This window comes from Amphibalanus amphitrite, unplaced genomic scaffold (genome assembly GCF_019059575.1).
Source record: "Amphibalanus amphitrite isolate SeventyFive unplaced genomic scaffold, NRLGWU_Aamphi_draft 001980F_arrow, whole genome shotgun sequence".
Lineage (NCBI taxonomy): Eukaryota > Metazoa > Arthropoda > Thecostraca > Balanomorpha > Balanidae > Amphibalanus > Amphibalanus amphitrite.
In genome coordinates, this window is record NW_024883473.1 from 73,854 (window position 1) to 83,781 (window position 9,928).

The 9,928-nt window shown below is 43.9% G+C and overlaps 1 long non-coding RNA gene across 1 annotated transcript; it reads left to right on the top strand.

Moving 5' to 3' along the window:
• Window positions 1–1,248: 1,248 nt before the first annotated feature.
• Window positions 1,249–3,852, top strand: LOC122375996. The gene is made up of 3 exons (XR_006255498.1): window positions 1,249–1,547; window positions 1,969–2,113; window positions 2,638–3,852. It is a non-coding gene; the product is annotated as an uncharacterized LOC122375996 (long non-coding RNA).
• Window positions 3,853–9,928: the final 6,076 nt, after the last annotated feature.

Here is a 9,928-nt window from a genome sequence, read left to right on the forward strand (position 1 = left end):
CGCTGGAGGCTACTCTGGAGCTTCTGCCATTCCGCGGCGCGACTGCTGGCAAAACGGCGGCGATTGAGGCGGTTGGGAACAGCTGCAGCAATGGTGATGGCGGTGATGGCGACATGGCGGTTTGGGACTTCATCTCAGCGCGGCCGCCGCCCAGGCGCCGCTGCGCCCGGCTGCTCAGCCACCTACCGGATGGCGGGGTGGCCCTTACGGCCCTCACGCCCGTTCGGTCTGCGGCCACGTTGTGGGGTGGCGGTCGCGGGGTTAGCGGCGTTGGACTTCGTCCTTTATCCAGACTGCACCGTACCATCTGAACGGATGGATCTGCCAAGAAAGATGACATCCAAGGCGGCTATGAGGCGATCACAAAGCTTCACCAAGAGCTTCTCCTTCATGGAGCCGGCCGGCCGTTAAGTCGCAACACCGGCTGCCGAGTGCCAACAGCTGCGTGCGCTGGCGCCGACGCGTTGTGGGCCGCGCTGCTGACGCCCAAGCTGCGATATCAACCATCTATGAATAAGTGGCAGCGGTGGCGGCTTGTCAGTTGTTAACGTGCCTTAACAGACGTTGCGAATAGCCCGCGTTGGAATCGCATGGTTGGCAACACAACGCAAGTAAAAATGGGCTTCCTTGATGAACCTACTTTTTAAGCATTGTAGCCTTTGTAATTTTGGATGTTTTGCTGTAGATATCATTTTCTACATACATACTATATAGGCACTCACGTGCTTTAAATCGCGCAATGCAATTGAACCATGGTAAAGACAATGATAAATGAACTGAGAGCTGACATGCCCCATGCTTTGTGTGTGTATGTGTGTGTGTGTTTTTTTTTTTTTTTTTTGGCGAGTCGATAAAAGTGGTTTTGGACACTAGATGAGTTTTTAGGGGTGTGGTGAGGGGGGATGTAATTCCACAGACCTTCTGTCAGATTCACTAATGCAGTAGGTCTGTGCGGTGTTTAGTTATCGGAGCATTCTTTGAAAGTCGTGAATAGGGCCACCGAGTACCTAAAGCCGTGATATTCCCCCACAAAAACTTCTTTTAAATAACCGGGGATAGGTACATGAGCAGAGTAAATGCTATTACGAACGCCTATCACAATGCTGAGCGAATAGGAAAATCCATAGATGGAGAATTGTGCCGCGTTACGGGTGCTCAGGCGCAGCCAATCCACCGTTACCCCAGCGGTGACCTTGACCCGCATCGTCTGTCTCGGCTCCAAAGCCAAACCGGCGTGGAATGGGGATGTTCGGCTTATTTCCTCACCAGGTGGCAGCACTGCCTTCTTTGGACACAGAAACTGTGGCGGCGAATGCGCCACTGTGTTTTGCACTGTGTGGAGTCCGTGCGGTGTCGGTCCGGGGGACTGAATTTCGGTGAATTTGATAGCAATTGATTTGAATTTTGCTCAGATAGGTTGTGAATTTATATTCAGCAGGTGTCACAAACATGGAAAGGCAAGTTTACAAAGGACAGGAGACTTAGCAAGGCTTCAATTGACGTAGCTGAAGAGAGGCGAGAAGCCGAAGATAGACCGACTCCAAACGGTAATTCCATCGATGTAACACGTTTCCCGACATTTTTTTTTATGGCGAGCATAACTAAGAGTATAAAATAGTCTAACTTAACTCATAGCTGGATCTTGTATTGCCCATATGAGGTGATTTACCTGTATAAGTTTATGGGCATATCAATATAGGAAATTGACCTGCCCTTTGAGAAAGGCAGTAAAAGATGATACATGCTGCTGAGAATGATTATATAAATTCAAGATTCATTGCAAGCATTTTAGCAGTGTTCTACTTTGTCTGGTACCAAAGATATTGCATGCAGATAAAGGTTATGATGGAAAAAGACAAATAGAATCTATTTTGACACCAGCAACCAGAAGGTGTATGTAATAGAACACTAAGCTACCTACTATTTATGAATTGTTACAAGTATTGATCATCCTACATGGTGTTACAGGTGCCCAGTGCAATCATGCTTCTGGTGCGGAGTTGTCAGGATGGAGTCCGAGGAATCAAGGAAGGCAGAGGACCTGCGTATGAAGGAACCAGCCCTGCGGATGAAGTTCCGAGGTGCATACAGAGGGATCCCACTGAAAGACCAGGTAGGAGTTGGTGAACAGCTTGTGCACTGCAGTATATCATCCAGAAGTAACTGATAGCCTTTCTTGCAAAATGTTTTTTAACTCGTCACCAGCTAAAGCTACTCATTATTGATATAATATCTTAATTTCATCAGGTAAATAATTGTTTATTCAAAGTTTTGATTCACACTGAAGTGAACACTATTTTAGAATACCTATCACTCAGCTTTTTTAGCAACTAAATACGGGCAAGTTTTTTGTTGTTTTTTAAAATAAATTTTCACCTTCTAGAATATTTGTATAGGTAACTGCAATAAAAGTGCATTTCAAAATTGCAAATACTTTGTGTAAAGTTCATGGGTCTTGATGATGTCACTGTATCCAGTTCATCATATCAGATTTCAACTGTGCTTAAACTGCAATGTTTTGCTAATTGCTTCAGTATATAATGTCCTTTTATCCATGCATGCTAAACATACCTATGTATCTCATTATGACTTGCCAAAATCTTTCCCTGTCTTATGCAATTTTTCATTTATTCACAGGTGCAATGCTGCATTGATAAGATCCAGATTCAAGAGCATGGATGCTACCAGATCCTGTGATTTGAAGTTACCAGTGTCACTGCTGCTACAAATGACATCAGCAACACTTCCTTTGGTGAAAGTTAAGAGGAGCAAACAGTTGGTGCTCTGTGTAGTCAAGCAGTGGAGTTTTGCCACAATCATGAAGTTGATTAAGGTGTCAATTTTTGCTCTGGCTTCTGGGACACCTTGGATCTACATTGCAACCTATGCTAGTGTTCAACATTTTCGTGTCATAGTATCACTGATGCAAAGCGTGTTGCATCATACACAAATGAGAGCCAGCAAATTGTCAGATATTTTCTAGTGATAGAGAACTGCACGCCTTAAGCAATTGTTGAAGGTGATAAGTGGTGAATGGTAGGGCTCAGCCACTCAGCTCCTTCCTTCAAAAGCTATCAATCAGCTCTAGAAGAGTAGTCATAGCAATGCTTCATGTGTGAAGGCTACTTGACTGAACAGAACATTGTGGATTTGTTAATTAAGTATCTCTTTATTACAAGTTTGTGCCCATTACAAGCCAAGCTTAGTTTACTTCGTTTGTTGCAAGTTTTCCAGGCAGCCTTCACACTTGTGTCGCTGAATATTCAACTTTAACTGAATACCGACGAGATATTGTCCCTTTCGCATCAGATTGTAATCAGTCAGTCGTGTTGGTAGAAGGTACAGTCTGTCTTAAAAGTATCGCGCAAAGTGACGGTGGATCCATCAAGCGTGACCGAGGAAGGGCCTGCTATAATTTGAAAGTCACCGAGCCAATTGACCTGGGGAACGGACGAGGATGTCATGTAGAGCCACGCAGAAATCGCCGGTGATTCGTTGCCCATCATTACAGAATGAACGCATGCCGGATGAAGGGTTAAGTCAATAGTCTGTACAAACTATACACAGAGATGTGATTGACTTATCTGACAGTGACGAGCGCTAGAGGTCAACTTCAGACGGTAGGTATGCGTTATTGTCATGGAATGTGTGCTGCAAATCGATTGTTTCATGCGTGTGAATATATGACTGAATGTAATAAGGTTTTTAATTTCAACTGTGTAAGTTAAAATATGTGATAACATCGTATCTTTCGTACTCCGTAGCTTTTGGTGACCATTCGATCAGCTCCCTTTCCTTCCACTCAATGACGATGTAGTAGTTTGCCTTTCACACGCGTCATTGTCTTCCTGATATCGAAATCAACTGTAGCTACTCATTTTAGCAAAATGATGAACCTGAAATAAATATATGAAACGCAGTTTCCGTTCGCGGCGCGTCGGCCGCCGTCGCCGCCCGCAGTGTTATCCCCGGCCCGGCCGGCGCCCGGCCGGCGCGTTGTGTCCAAAGCATACCGTGCTGCCACCTGGCGAGACTTTTCGGAACTCTTAGCGCGAACATCCCCATTAGGAGCGTTCGAGCACTCATGGTCCAGCGCAATTCTCCACCTAAATCCATTCCTGATACACATTTGCTTGCTCATAGTCATGTAACCCCGGTAAATTCACCCAACTTTCATATTGGTCGCTCCATAGACAGATGGCCACAGAGATCAACTTAAAAGGCCATTGTTGCATTCATTTAGTGGAGATCATTAAAGAGCCGTGACAGGCCACAAGTCGCGTGACATCATACGTGTAACGACCAATGACGTCGGCCTGCAAAACCCAATGGAAGCGGCTAGCAGCGTGCAATAAAACAGGGCGCTGCTTTCTAAATGTCTGTCGTGCGCCATAAATGAATATATTCTTTGTAGCCTGGCAACTCAGTATCTTTTTTTAACTATTGTACTAGTATTTAATAATTTCATAATTTTATAATTGTGCTTACGCTTTATGTTGATATTAGTGATAAATCCTTAGATAAAGTAAATCGATGTGATATTTAATAGAAATATAGCAAACTAACGCACCATTCATTCGAAAGCTGGGGAACCTACTAAAAAGAACTACTAAAATTCCTGAGGAACCAAAGGATCAAATGGGGATTAAATAGATGCCTGCTATTCCGTCGTGAAAACGGCCTGTAAGGACAATACGCTTTCTCATATCAATGGCTATCTTTTACGCATTAACCCACGCCGTGCTGGAAGGGGGGGGACGTTTTTACGCCCCCCCCCCCCCCTCCCCTCAGGTTTTTAGTACACCTGTTCTTACATCCTCTCCGCACACGCTGTGAAAATTTCGACCCCGGTCATTCAAGGTCAGGTCACGGTCACGTCAAGTGACCTCACCTAAAAAAAAAAGTTTGAAGGCTCGCTGTAGCTACAGCAACTGAACGATCACTTTGAAAATTTCAGCGATTTATATTAGTAACAGTATGTATAAAATGTGTATCTCAGATTTTCGATATCTGTGGCCTAAGGTCAGGTCAATTTTGCGACCTCTCCATCATAAAGTCAATGGGAGAAAATTGAAATGCGCCTCTTTTGGACGAATGTAGTTCAAAACGCTCTCAAACATCGATTCATAGGTAAGCATGACACACTGAATCGGAAATTGCACCTGTGACCCCTCCGTGTGCCCCTGAGGTCATCTCAGGTCATGAACGGTCACCAGCAGTTTTTTTGGCTATAACTCTTGATAGAGACGTGCTTGAGCGGTGAAAAACGTCAGATGTGTTCAGCTCGACGATACGGATCGACTGATACGCCACATTACCCTTTCCGGTCAGGTCACGGCCTTGACCTGAGGTCAAATTTTCAAAATGACCTTTCAGGGCCAACAAATAGTTCATTCGACGCGTCTCGACGAGAGAAACACTATGCTGGAAAAAGTAATGTCGTGGATTTCCGGAGTGAAAAGTCATTACCGAAAAACCTTTATCGTGAAAAGGGGCTATTTTTAGTGTTTCTGCCCTCTGGAGGCTAAACCGTTGATCTAAGGTCAAAGCTATGGACGCGTTAGCGAAAGAGCGTTAAAAGAGCTATCGAATACGCTTTTCCGCATGGCGCTGTAGCTCTATTGGTTCTCAAGTTAGCCGTTGGGTGTTTCAAAATTGTTGAAATCGACAAAATTTGACCTTTGTTGACCTCTGGCGACCTGACCTTTGACCTGACCCTAAAAATGACCATATGTTTTCTTCCTAATTTTTGACGCTCCTTTGATTGACCCTTACCGCGTGTCTCTACGTGGCCAAGGAGCCGAGTTAGACGGGGGGCGTGAAAACGCCTCCCCCAGCACTCGGCGGAAAGTTCAGGCCATCAGCACGGCGCGGGTTAATAGCCGTTTTCACGACGGCTCTCTGGTATACATTTGGTGTAGAATAGGTGCAGTGGTGCAGATTTGGTGAAATTAGGTTCATTGCGTTTCTTAAAAGTTATCATTTTTGGTTGCATAGATGGTTATGTATTTTATTCTAAATATTATCAGAACTTATTTTCGATTAAAACACTGAAATAAATTCATGATACGAGGATATCTGTTATAAAAGAGAGTAAGCGCAGTTTTGGTCAACTTAGGTGATGCATTTGCCAGATACATAGACCAGATAATATGTCGTGAAAACGGCTAATATTAGCCTACCAACTGGCACTGTCTGTCGTCACATGGCGTGAAAAACTGGTCCTTTGAGCCACTACAATTTTTGTGTGTACGCTTTCAATCTTATTCTTTAAAAAAGCAATTTAGTACCTTGTTATTTTTTCATTTAGCGTCCTATATATTTAGCGTCCTATAGTTTAACCTCCAATCAAAAGGAAAGAAGTTGAATAAATCTAGGTACCTACGTAAGGATTTATTTACCTTCTAGTAAAACGGTATCGGCGTCTTATTATTCTTAGTGATTTGTTGAGTGACGTGCTCTGGTGACAGTTGTAATAAAAAAAAATGTTTATCCATCAATTAATACTTATTGGTTATAGGTATGGAATTTACCGCTAACGTATGCTCATACATTACGTACATATTATATTTTCGTTAGCCTAATGCCAAAGCTACCTGTTTACCGAGCTCCTAAAGAAAAGACAGACACAATTCTAAACCAAACATGCTATGATAAAATTCCTATTTAAAAGGCAAAGTTGACAGCTGTGTATAGCGTATGACCATAACAGCATACCGTAAAAGCGTTGTTAAATGTTCTCACAAGCACGTGGAACAATGGCGAAGACAGTGAAGTATTACACGATCCCATTAGGGGCGGAGGCTACGGAAGGAATCAGCGCGGAACCGAAAGAAATGGTGCTGACGGTCGTATGCCATTGTAAACGGTGTTTCTCTTTTAGTACCTAGCTGACTGAAAAACGATTACACAACTTGAGTTAATGTTATTTGCAGGAAGTGAAATGGAGCAATAACAATGAGTTTGACATCGACCTGTGAAACGGCACAATGTATTTCTGTAAAATATTACTCAAGAATCTGTTCCTGTTAGAATAAAAATCGTTATCAAAGTAGGTAAATTAATGCAGGATTTAGTTAGCAATGTTTAAGCTCGTATTAATCAATTCACTGTTGCTTGATGTTCATATTTTTTGCCTTAGCCATGTATGCCTCTTCCCGAGGAAGGAATGCCTCCTCGAGAGAGAGAGAGAGAGAGAGAGAGAGAGAGAGAGAGAGAGAGAGAGAGGGAGAGAGAGAGTTGTGTATGCACACCTTTGCTTACATTTTCTTCACACCTTCTTCGTAACCATGATAACACTCAAGTGACAAACCGTGTCACGCCCTCTCTCGAGCACCTTCAATCAGGCGCTAAATACATGTAAGTATATATTGCAGTTAATGACGTCACAAACATTATTCAATTGTTTTTTTCACTACGAGTTTTCGTCTCCTCTCTCTCTCTCTCTCTCTCTCTCTCTCTCTCTCTCTCTCTCTCTCTCTCTCTCTCTCTCTCTCTCTCTCTCTCTCTCTCTCTCTCTCTCTCTCTCTCTCTCTCTCTCTATCTCTCTCTCTCTCTCTCTATCCCTCTCTCTCCATCTCTCTCTATCGCTCTCTCTCTCTCTCTCTCTCTCTCTCTCTCTCTCTCTCTCTCTCTCTCTCTCTCTCTCTCTCTTTCTTCCTTTCTTTCTCCTTCTCTCCTCTCTCTATTTCACCTCTCTCTCCATCATCCCCTCTCTCATTCCCTTGCTCTAGTGGCAGTTTGATGCGGCGACACATATTCAGCTTGGCGCAACGCTGTCAACTGTGACATGTGGTCTCGCTCATCAGCATGGACTATGAGGTGTGTGCAGCGGCCTCTGCTGGTCGCAGCAATGTCATGCCAGCGTTGAGTACGGCCAACACCACAAGGCGAGTGGCGACGCCGGCCGAGAGCGGCAGAGATAACGGTGCCGGCCGGGCCGCTCCAAGCCGCCGCGCCGCACGTGTTGTCAGCAGGGCAGCGGTGCTGTGCCGGGGCCGGTCCGTTCGCTCTGTCCGCCAGCGTCCCTCGCAGTGGCCACGGCTAGAAAAAGGTTCAACGGCCGCGGTCTGCGCGTTACGACAGAGCCGTTACGTCGGTCTGTCGTAGGAATACGTAACCTGGATAATGACGGGAGAGAGAGAAAGAAAGAGAGAGGGTGTGTGTGTGTGTGTGTGAGAGAGAGAGAGAGAGAGAGAGAGAGAGAGAGAGAGAGAGAGAGAGAGAGAGAGAGAGAGAGAGAGAGAGAGAGAAATAAATAGCATAGACGTAACTTATATCATGACTAATAACATTAACCCGGCAGGCGGCGGGACTCCCGGCCACCTCCCGCGCGGTGGGGGAGGGGGCATTTTTTTGTCCCCCCCCCATATCTCCGAAACTACTGGACGGATCCGGAAAATTCAAACAGCGTTCGATAGCCCTGTCAAATTTGTCGATAGAAACCAAATTTCATTGACCTCGGAGTCACCGATGACGTCACAGGTCAGGTCAAAGATAAAATGTTTCACCGTTCACGGGGCTTCTAGGGAAAGCGCTTTAACACCGAGTAAAACGCATTTTGTCGAAAATCAGCGATAAGGCGTCAGTTGTCTAGTACATATCTTGCTATTAGAGGTCACTGGTCATACCAGGTCAGGTTACAGGTCAGGTCACCAAAGGTCACCAAGGGTCACCACATGAACCCAACTTTACTAAGGTTGTGCGATGCATGTTTTATGGCCAGTTTTTCATTTCCAACTCAATGGTGTTGGTTATAAGACCATCAGGTACGGTTTAGGTCACTTTCTGGTGGAGGTCAGGTCAAAAAAGGTCAAATTTCAAAGTTGATATTTTGCATAAAATGGGTATTGCTTCGATGCAGCTCGTCCAGGGGAGTCTAATGGTGGTCTTTGTTTTGCGCTAAGAGGTCTAGAATTGCTAAAAAGTGAGTTTGAAAATTTGACGTCATCAATTTTGAACAGTTTTTTCGCTATAACTTGGCCAACAAAAGAGGTATCTATCTCAAATTTGGTATGTAGATAGAAGGCGGTAGGGCCTATCACATATATTCCGGGTTTTTTCGAAATCAAAAAACTTTTTGGATTATTTGGCTATTATATTCAAAAAATCTATTTTTTATTTTTGGGGGTCAAAATAAAAAAAAATCGAAAAACCGAAATAGCAGTTTTGTAGCCCTTCTAATTCCACACCTTTTATGCCTGAAACATTTTTCTGTGTCTCTAAAGCTGTAGGCCTGACAGCTCTTCCCGCGAAACCTTTTTTTGGGTCGAAAATGGCAAAAATGACGTCACTCTGACGTCATTAGCGGCCAACCTATCATAGCCTTTGGAAAAAATTTTGGTCACCATGTGCGCTAGCTGCTCCCGGGAGGGTAGTGAAAGTTTGGTGACGATCGGCGCAGCGGTTCTCGAGATATGTCGAAAAAAAACTAAAGGGGGGCAAAAAATGCCACCCCCCACCGCCTGGAAGGTTAAAACTACACTCATCGGCTTACTAGAAAACATTGATTTAGCATCTTTGTTGTAATTAGCAGTGCTTTACGCGGTAACTATTTTTCGGACCTGCGATAACGATAAAACGATAAGAAAGGTTTGCGATAACGATAACGATAAACGATAAAAAAAAACAAAAAATTAACAGCGATAGCGATAAAACGATAAAACGATAACGATAATTGTTTTTTAACAGCGATAACGAAACGATAAACGATAACGATAACGATAATTGTTTAACAGCGATACAAAAGCAATAAGAAATACAGCTTAAATAAGTGTATTTAAAGTGTCCAAAGACGGAAACCTGAGCCAGTTGGCGTAGTTTTTAGCTGAGTTTGACTTTCTGGAGCAAGTTCATTTATAGGTATACAATTATTCTTGTTACAATGTTGGTATAATCACGCTAAATAAGCTAATCACCAGTGGTTTCC